This window comes from Tachypleus tridentatus, chromosome 1 (genome assembly GCF_004210375.1).
Source record: "Tachypleus tridentatus isolate NWPU-2018 chromosome 1, ASM421037v1, whole genome shotgun sequence".
In the NCBI taxonomy this organism is placed as follows: Eukaryota; Metazoa; Arthropoda; class Merostomata; order Xiphosura; family Limulidae; genus Tachypleus; species Tachypleus tridentatus.
The window spans coordinates 175,931,207-175,942,184 of record NC_134825.1 but is presented as its reverse complement, the minus strand read 5'-3'; the positions used below and the strand labels follow the sequence as shown (position 1 = coordinate 175,942,184).

Sequence of the window (10,978 nt, the reverse complement as noted above, 5' to 3'; positions counted from 1 at the left end):
CATAACAATTATTCTATCTAAAGATGAACTGATGACAGATGTTATAAAATGTGTAACACAACAGCCTACAAGTTACATAAAAAAAAAGTAAAAATTATAGCTGTTTTGTTTTAGTGTTAATCATTTAACATATCCCACTGGAACACAACAATAATTATACATATTATAGGTTATACAAAAAAACAACACAGATAAAGGAGTGTAATCAACATGCTATGAAGTGTACGTTCACACTTGTTCCATGTTAAAATGTTTTACAAACTACAGAATTTCAAAATATTGAACTTACTGACAAATGAACAATTTTCTTTTGTGCTTTGCTGAAGTTTCACTTTCAGAAATGCATCCTCCTCATAAGATACAGGTTCACTCTTAATATTCAAGTTTTTCAAAACTTCCATATTTTTATTAGTCTTAATACGTTCTTATTTGAAACTTGCACTTCTTCCTTGGTGGTACTGATAGAAAGAAGTGAGTAAAAACTTGTACTTTTTTTTTATCAAAATGATATTAACCAAGTCATCCAAACAAACACTATATCAAACTTTCATTATTACATTATTACTGTATTATTATAGGAACATATATTAGTAATAACATAGTAATTATTAGTAATAATATATGCAACCAATGACAATACCTAATGAAATGAAAGTTTTATATAGTCTTCCAAACAAACACTATATCAATCTTTCACTTCATTGGGTATTGCCATTGGTTACATATATTATTACTGATAACACTATAAGAAGTTTCAAATAATGAAATGACAGATTTCAAATTGAGCATTAATGTTTCATTAATATTGATACTAGTAACAAAGTGATAATGAAAAAAAACACTGTCATACATTGACCAATCACAGACTGTGACATAATGGAGGATTCAAAGTAGACACCAAAACAAGACAATGTCAACAACACACTAGAATATGCGAGTTTTGAAAGTGGTGAGAATTTCCTGAGAAAACTAAATAATTGACCAAACATGTCTGCAACTATCACAGCAAATTGTGTGCATGAAGTAAATTTGCAGTTAATTGCTGGCCTTATTGTTGAATAACACCCAGTGATTTTAACTTGTGGTCAGTCGGGATCTTTAACGTACCATAGTTCTAGTTTTTAAAATCGTCAATCACTTTTTTGAGTTATATATTCAATTGATTACATCTCGTGCATTTCGTGAGATTACAGTGAAGAATACATAATCAGACCTACATGTATGTTACTGAAAAATAAGTCATAATATGCATTGTTATTCGGAAGGTTTGCCAATTAGCATTAATTACATCATATGTATACAATGTCAAAGATGTATTAAATTTTGCTATTAACATAGCAGAATAGGCAAATAGGAGGAAAGAATTTGGAATTACAGGTGAAAGTATGGACCTTCAGAACAACAGAAACACTTATGTAACAACACAGCTAAATTGAAAAATATATACATTATAGTTGCATGTAGTACATGTACATATAATTATATATTACTGACAAATTATTTTTGTAATTTTGAATGTTAATAAGGTAACAGTATAGCTAATTAAGCCTCTATTTTGTTTCAAATATTACTACTACATTGTACATTCTATATGTGTGAAAGTTGTATATGTTAAATACAAAACCATTTTTCTTGTGTCCCATTATTGTACAGTATTATATATATAACAATATCAGAGTGACATACATGATTTAGCAATTTTTACGTAAATTGATAGAATGAGATGTAAACATATGATGAGCTCAGGACGTCATACATAAAAGGAATACATTATACACATCCTTTTTGCTTGCATACTCTCAAATTGTTTTGTACTTTTTTTAGCTTGTCGTTAGTTGTTTCAAGATAATCTTCCACAGCGGCCGTTGAACGATAAGAATGTTCGATACCTGATGTCTTTTTTCTTAGAACGTGCTGGGCGTGTTTCCCTGATTTCAGTAGCTTGATTTTTGGAGATAGTCTACTTTGTGATTGTACAACATGCTTATGTCGAGGATGACCAGAAAAGATTGTAGGCACTGCCAGAGGCTTCAGTTCATACTTCAAGATGTCATATTCTTTTATGTCTCTTGGGTGCACTCCTGGAAATAAATTAATTTTTTTTTAAGTGTTGTGATTGCTTTAAATTTTCATAAAGAGGGCCACTGGTAGTTTGTTGTTATCTCGTTTTTTTAAACAGACCCAAATTAAATATACATGTCCTGTAAACAGAAACAAACATAGGTAGTTATTATTATGTACCTCACACGTTATAAAGTTATTGATTATATTTTTCAAAAATAAAAATACGAGTTTCATTTTCAAAAATATTAATAAGTGTTCACAGTACTTTCCAAGTTGTTTTATACCTCTCATATAATCTTTTGCTAGAAAGTGTTCACTGCACACCCTGTGATGCCTGAAATCCTTCACGGCTTATATTCCTCAACCATTGTTGATGAACTGCTTCATCAGAAGGGAACCTAAAAATGAAATTGTACTATAACTGATTTTGAGGATACACTTTCCGAAATCTCTCCGTTACACCTATCTCAAATCTTCTTTTGAAATTTTAAAATCGGACAAAAAAAAACAGCATTGGGACAAAAAACGTGTTTAGTTTGTTCCTAATTTTCTGCAGCGGTCATTTATGATTTGGCTGCTTTGTCGTTAATCATACCTAAATACTGGTATATTTAATATCTCAGCCTATTTCAGTATCATATCACACTCAATTCTAACATCCAATATCTTCTTAAATAGGCCTACGGTGTACAGCCTGGTATACCTTGTAGAAATTAGTACATCACAATCTACTTTGTCTCTTGACAGGCGCAAAGCAGGCGACAGTTTGCAAATGCTCGAGCATCAAAGCCTTCATTTTCAAAAAGAAAAGTTCACATATGTGAATACAAACTTATGGAAAGAAATTCCTGAGGCCTTTTTACGTTTATTTGTGCAATTAAAACAAGCACAACTCTCGGGCATTGTTTGAGAAGTTGGCAGTTATCTATCAGTGATATTCGATCGTCATTTCCTGTTTTGATAATACGGGCGATTTCCCCATGTTGTCACCTGGTCATGTGACCAGTGCTCTGTTCATAACTCCATGAGTAAATTCTCTTCTCTTATTAGTAAGCTCAAAGTACTAACGTTCATAACTAACAAGTTTCCATATTTAAGAAGCGGATCTATCACTGCACGGCAACAAGAAAAAAACCATTGAAGTGATTATTCAGCTGTTGTCGTAATGAAAAAGTAAGTTTTTCTTTTTATTTCGAAATGTTTTCAAAACACTCATAATACCGAATGATGAATTATTTTCTGTATCTTATGCTCCGCAGTAGCTTGATGAAAAATAACACAATGTTTTGAGACAACACGGGCCTTTTACTCCAACTCTACAATTCCATCACCTAAACTAAACTGAAACTATTAATAAATAAATTTTTACAAAATCCTAAATCCAACCCTTATGATGCGCAAAATTTGTATACCTATAACATGAGAGTATGCATTGACCAATAGGTAACTTTTAAAGTAACAACAACAACACATTTTATGTTAGATAAGAGCTAGAGGGAGTCAGTTCTGTATCACAAAAATTAGTTAGTATTAATGATGAAAGTAAAAATTCTTTTCATTAAACTAGCTAAACATTATTTTAAAAATGATTATACGTAACAAACAAACAGAATAATTCCACACAACAGCCGTAACACCAAGTTCTTGGAAAAAAAAAATATATATATATCTCCATTTCGCCTAATCAATAATTTGGATAATCCATATCTACCCCTAAAATGCACTACATGGTCAAAAGTATGTGGACACCCGACCATCACACGTATATAAGCTTGTTGAACATCTCATTTCAAAACCATGGTCATTAATATGGAATTGTTTCCTCCTTTGCTGGTATAATAGCCTCCATTCTTCTGAGAAGACCATTCACTAAATTTTAGAACTTTGCTTCCAAACGGAACAATGGTTTCAATTCATACCAAAGGTGTTCGATGGGATTGAGGTCAGGGCTCTGTGCAGGCCAGTCAGGTTCTTCCACACCAACCTCGGCAAACCATGTCTTTATGGTCTTTGCTTTGTGAAAGGGACATTGTCATGCTGAAATAAAAAAGGGCCTTCCCCAAACTGTTGTCACAAAGTTTGAAGCACACAATTCTCCAGAATCTTACTGTGTGCTGTAGCATTAAGATTTTTCTTCACTGGAACTAAAGAGCCTAGCCCAAACCATGAGAAAACAACCCCAGACCATTATCCCTCCTCCAAAAAAACTTTACAATTGGCACTATGCATTCGGGCAGGTCGTGTTCTCCTGGCATCTGCAAAACCCAGATTTGTCTGTCAGCCTGCCAGAGAGTAAAGCGTGATTCATCACTCCAAAGAATGCAGTTTTACTGCTCCAGAGTCCAATTTCTGTGTGCTTTACACCATTCCAGCTGACATTTGGCATTGCACATTGTAATTTTTGGCTTGTGTGCAGCTGCTCAGCCATGGAAACCCATTTCATGAACCTCCCGACGAACAGTTTCTTGTGCTGATGTTGCTTCCAGAGGCAATTTGTAACTCGGTAAAGAGTGTTGCAAATGTGGGCAGACGATTTTTATGCACTTCAGCACTCGGCGGCCCGTTCTGTAAGCTTATGTGGCCTACCGCTTCGTGGCTGAGTTGTTGTTTTCTTTGATGTTTCCACTTCACAATAACAGCACTAATAGTTGAGCAGGGCAGCTCTAGCAGGGCAGAAATTTGATGAACTGATTTGTTGGTAAGGTGGCATCCCATGACAGTGCCACATTGAAAGTCACCGAGCTATTTAGTACGACTTATTCTTCTGCCAATGTTTGTCTATGGAAATTGCATGGCTATATGCTTGATTTTATGCGCCTGTTAACAATGGGTGTGGCTGAAATAGTTGATCCCACTAATTAGAAGGGATGTCCACATACGTTTGGCCATGTAGTATATCTTCCAACCACCTATCGTTTAAACATACTTTATTGTATTTTATTAGTTACGCCTTAAACTAAATTTCATATATAAATACATTTTCTGTCAGAATCCCCAAAGGCACTGGCCACATGGATTTTTTCTACGCCTATTCTAAAGTGTTTTTTTTATCTCATACTCTCCCACAAACACTAAAACTACAACTTGAACCTTGGATTCTCTTATCACAGATTTGAGAAGAAACCGTTCCCCGAAATTTTAAAATTAAGTTTAAATATGTAAAACAATGTATTGCTAGACTCTACTTAGCACCTAACAAAGTAATCCATTCAAATCGTAAATGCGTGAAATATCAAAAACAATTTCAAGTTTACAAAAACTTCTTTATTTATGCCACTGTTTAATTTGTGGTTCACCTAGTTTTCCTATAGATCTCGTATTTCTTCAAACTGATGTGTTTTCTTCACATTTTAGGTAATCTTATCTCTGCTCTACCTCTACAGCCACGTTATATTACAACACTTCGGGCTTTCCACTTCTTCAAAGCATCTTCCTGCTCACAACTTTCACAGCTTTTTCTGATCCCTTAGAGTTATTTATTTATAAGACTTGTTAAGTTCACTCTCTAATCATAATCAACCACTTAACAAACCATCAGCTCATAATAGTAGTAAACCTTAACTAAGTCAATGAAAATCTAAACAGTTAGTTTATCCAAGTAAAATATCAACTGTTATTTATTGAGTTGATCGAATAAAAACAAGTTTCTGATTGTCTCTCAAACCCCTTTGGAGATTATCAGATATTAAAACCAAAATACTTGCCTTGTGCGATATATATATATCTTTCGATCTCTGCATGAAATCAAGTACTCATTGTGTTAATCTGTCTATCGATTAAATATAAATTAAGTGTATGTACCATTTAACTTTTAATGGTTTTTTTATACTTTAACGAGCCCCTTCAGGGTTTGAGAGTTTATTAACATATCAAATATGAATAGCATACAAATAAAACATCTAATAATCTACAGCTACTAAAATCTTAACTTGCTAACTAACATTATTATAACATTTATATAACCTACGGAATGATTTTTTTCATAAATTGTGTATTAAGTGCATTATTAAGTTCAACTATAAATGTTTAGTTAATTAAAACGTTAACTTACTTTCTATTTATATTACGTTGACTTCGAGTATCATGAAACTGAAAAAAGTTTCCCCAAGTGATGATCAACCTCGGCTTAAGGCATGGGCTAAACGGGCTGAAGCCCAGAGTCACACACTAATCAGGGAATCTTTTGCACGTGGAGGTTTTGTCTCATGTGGGCCTCAATAAGTTGAAAAGCCTAGGGCCAATAAAACCATTAATTCGGCATTGACGGTGACGTAATTATATAATATTGTGGAAGATTATGTTGGTGGCTCGGCAGAGTTAAGTGGTTAAGGCACTTGACTTCTTATCATACTGTGGGCGCGTTATAATGTTACAGTTAATTTTGCTATTCTTTGGTAAAAAAAAGAAAGAAAAAAAGTCTGTGGTGGATGATGATGACCAAATGCCTTCCCTCTAGTTTTACACTGTTAAATTAGGGACGGCTTAGACTGATGGCCCTCATATAGTTTCGTGGGAAATTCAAATCAAACAATTATGTTGGTTTACATTAATAGCTAGTTGCATGATATGTAATTTATGGGTCTAACGACTAATTAAAAAAACTAGTTTCTAAAATAGTTAGAATTATTGGTAATTATTTTTCACATTGTTCGTAGTGCTTTAAACGTGAATATAATGCTACAATGCGAGATGCCTCCACATTTAGTTGAGAATGTGTAAAGAATTTAAACCTTTTCCTGTCAGTTATCTCATCTGTGAGTGCCTCCACTATCACCCTTGTTGATGATGGTAATTATTTATCCCATTGTACTGGTAATACAAAGCTGGACTTTTGATGCCTTTGGTGTTGTTGAGATTTCGGTATTTACTTTCAGCATTACTATCATGGGTTGAAGTGTTGGAGACTTATCATCAACTGATTTGAACAAATGTATAGCTCCAGATTTCTTGCAATTCCTTTTCAAACGTTTGTTCAATAACACAGCATGGTCCTCAAGTGATAATTGAAAAAGAATATTGATAGAAAGTTTAAAGATTGATTTGAAATACAAGTGTTGGAATAAATAAGATAAAGTGAAATGATCTCCGAATGGCTCGAAAGTGCAAGTTAAGGTTGTAATGACCGAGTTAAAACTGTAATGATCACTCCAGGAGTCGTTCTAGAAAACTTTCATTATTTGTTTAGATCATGAGAATTCCTCGTGCATAGTGAATGATTTCTTTTGTAAGAGAAAAGTATGGAGTTGTTTGGAAAGTGTGATATATAAACATTTTCCAGCCTCATATTTTAATATAATATCATTTGAAGTTTGTCAGTTATTCTAGTAAACACAATTTTGACATTAACACAAGTTCACATGTCTAAAGAATTTCATTTTCTTTCAAATATCTTGTTGAATCTTCTGTTACTCAGTGCACCTATACCCTCATTCAAAGGGACATTAGTTTGCCTTTAATATACAACAGAATGGATAGGAAGAGGAAAAAAATGATTCCATGAATATATATCTTATTTCAGAGTTTCCTGTTGATATGTGCTGCCCTATATTTCTACTTTTGTTATTTAATTTTCAAAAAAATATGTTACCGGAAATGAAAATTTTCACAACTTAAATGACTTATAACTAAAAGGAAGAGTCAAACACTGAAGTAAAATAGTTATAAAGAGATGGTTGTTAAACTAAGATAAAAAGTCCTTTCCAGGATACTGAGCTTCTACAACTTCTATCTTGTTCCAGCTAAGAATTCATGGATAAGAGTCACCAATGTCTGATGCACCTAAAATGCTATTCATGTAATCTCCCTTTAGACCAACCTCACTCTGAGGGAAGATCATTAAAGTGGTATGTCTGTGGGAAGTCTGACACAAAAAGGGTGGTCTGTATGTGACAACTACACTGACTGAAAATACCCAAAGAGACACTGGACTTCAACAACATGGCTACTTAACCAGGTGGTAAGACTGTGGATAACAAATTACACAGTACGGAAACCATGCAGTACTGGTGAGCCCTTCCAAGCCTGGAGGTATACTGTAGAGGCAGTCATTGGCCATAGAGAAAGTTGGGGTGGTGTAAACCCAATGATAAAGCTGAAAGTGGAAGTTTATTGTTCTACCACTTTGGTTCAGGAATTAACTATTCACTCAAGGTTCACAATCTATGGGGATATGTAACAGACTGTACCAGTGATATTAAGAGCTGTTCAGTCAGGTGGTAAGGAAATGGTCCCTAACATGACCAAAGGTTCAAATGAATGAGACAGGACAAATACTTATGAATGAAGTGAAAGAAGATGCAGGCCATTTCCTCAAATGAGTATTCCACAGAAAGTTGCACCACTAGCATGGATGATGTGTACAATTTGTAAAACAAGGCTTGACCTTGGTAATCAAGAGTATATCCTTAATGGAAAGCTCAGAAGAACACTAAAACAATTCCTATGTAAACAGGTTTGTTTCCATGGTTTAACACAAAGTCTGTTGTATCCATGGCATGAAGCATCGTTACAAAACTCATGCATCAAATAAACTATTTCCTCTCCAAAGAGAAAGTATCATAATCTAGGACAATTATTTGTTCCACAAAAGATGAAGTCCTAGTGTGTTGTTTTACAGCTATGAATGGTGGGTTGCCATACTTCAACTGGGATGGTCAACAGCATGGAAAGTGAAAATAATCAAGCCTAATGATAACACCAAAGTTGCAACTGTTGTACCCCACTCAAATTAGTTATCTACTCATTTGATACTAGTAGTCAAAAAGAATCTAGATTCATAAATTATGACAGAAATTTATTTGGATATATCAATATATTTATGAGACCATATAGCCAAATGGGTCAATCAAGTCGCACAGATACAAGGAACAAATATATATTTAAATAACCACTGTATAGGTTCCATTGGACAACCAAGGATGTAGGAAACACACCAGCATGTATATTAAAGGATGAGATCAACATTCTGTAAGGGTTTAGTTGTCTTTTTTTTTTAAGACATTTACTTTTTGTTATCCATACAATAAAAATATTACGTATATTTTTGCCCATACCAACATCCTGAAACCAACCCTCAGTGTGAAGTGATGTATGTTTTGTTGTTGCAGAAAGAAGGAATGTCACCAGCCATTATGTCAACATTACAACATCCATGTATGATCTCAATACCAAAACTATTCACATGCATTTTAATAATATACTGTGATCACTAAAACATGACATGCTTTATGTACTTAAAACATCATTTATGTCAACATTTTACAAACATCCAATGACACTACAAATCCTTCAGGTAGACAATTCAATAACCTCTAAACTGTATTTCTTACATCTATATACTTGGAACCAAATTCACTCCTTTTATTGTAACACAGAAAAATGTTTAAATTTTTTTTATTTCCAAACAAGGCACTATTACCTCCCTTAGAATGAATGAAAGATTCTCTTTAACTGTTTTCCCTTTCTCACCTAAGAAAGTTGACAATTTTGTTCAATGAATTTATTCATCATCTCATTCAATACCTTGACCATTTAAGTTTGGTTTTTACATCAAGCATTTTTTATCCATATTTTTTCTTTATATTTGTTTATTTTTTCAAGTCTTTTTACATAATTTTTTTATCCAATTTCCATTCATTAACTGGTATGTCTCATTGGGTAATATTATCCAACGCAAGAATTTGTTCTCTCATTCTTTGCATATCAAACTAAGTTCTTGCCTTTATTGAACTTCTAATAATGTTTTTCACTTATTTAACTTTTTTCAGGATCTTTTATTTGCCCCAAAGGTAATAAGGGTATTTACACTCTTGGTACATTTTTACAAAATCTGACAATACTTTATAAACTATATCACTTGAAGATATTACTTTATGTCAAACTCTAGTCAATAACTCTATGGTCCAATAAAGTTTCTAATTTGTCACTGAGGTGGTTTCTCTTCCAACTGTGGACCTCTTCAGTGAACATCCAGGTAACAGATTATTCAATGTATTATCTACAATTGACAGTGATGCCACCAGTGTATAGCTGCTCCACAATAATGCCTGGATCACCTGTTAGAAGCTGCCAAGTCATTATTTAACCACCTTATGAGGTATAAATTTCAACAACAGTTCAGCCAGAGAATGAAGTGACCCTCTGGTGCTAGTGTACCTCTTGGCTAATTTGCTTTTCCCTACCAATGGCAATCTTTATATAAACCACAGGAAAGCTTATCCTATTTGATAGTTCAACAAACAAGTTATTAAGGCTTTTTCAAAACATGTTTCCATTGGGGTGGTCCAAATCTCATACTTACATGAGTGCACCTCAAGGAAACCCTACACAACAGAAATGGCACAAAGCTTCACCCTTTATTTTGACTATGCACTGTTATGATAAAAACTTATGGTTTCTTTGGAAGAATGGGCATTTACATGATAATCAATGGAAGACAAAGTAGGATACTCACTTCTTACAAGTAATGTATTTAATTACCTTTTTCTTCCAACCTATTACAAAATATTACCTAAATGTGAGATTATCATCACTTAAAATAATTTCACATTACATTGTGTAAATCACCATCATAAACACAAACGTACGGTGTTTCCTCTGATTCTAGTTACCACAGTCCAGGCCACTGTATATTCTGCAAAATACATAACACTATTTACGTATTTCATTTGAACTAAAGTTTCTACAAACATTACAAGCATATTGTATCATTTCTTATTGTTAACTTACTGATACTCCTTTAGTAAGTTCTCAGTATAATCATCTTGATCATAGGATTTCTAATGTACCCGTATCTTCTGTGTTTGTGTCAATGATGTGTTGTACAACACAACATTAGGGTTTGTCTACAATGTTCTTTACACACTGTAGCCTTTAATATATTTTATCACATATTTCTTTAAACACACAACATAAC

The 10,978-nt window shown here is 33.5% G+C and overlaps 1 long non-coding RNA gene across 3 annotated transcripts in view; it reads left to right on the top strand.

The window, feature by feature from the left end:
- The first annotated feature begins 3,084 nt into the window (after positions 1 to 3,084).
- LOC143230913 (uncharacterized) overlaps positions 3,085 to 10,978 on the top strand; it is a 35,622-nt gene continuing 27,728 nt past the window's right edge. For 2 of the 3 annotated variants that reach the window (XR_013016690.1, XR_013016689.1), the window contains exon 1: positions 3,086 to 3,237. This is a non-coding gene — a long non-coding RNA (uncharacterized LOC143230913). Of the gene's footprint in view, positions 3,238 to 10,978 lie in introns of all 3 variants that reach the window. The other variant, XR_013016691.1, reaches the window with a different exon arrangement.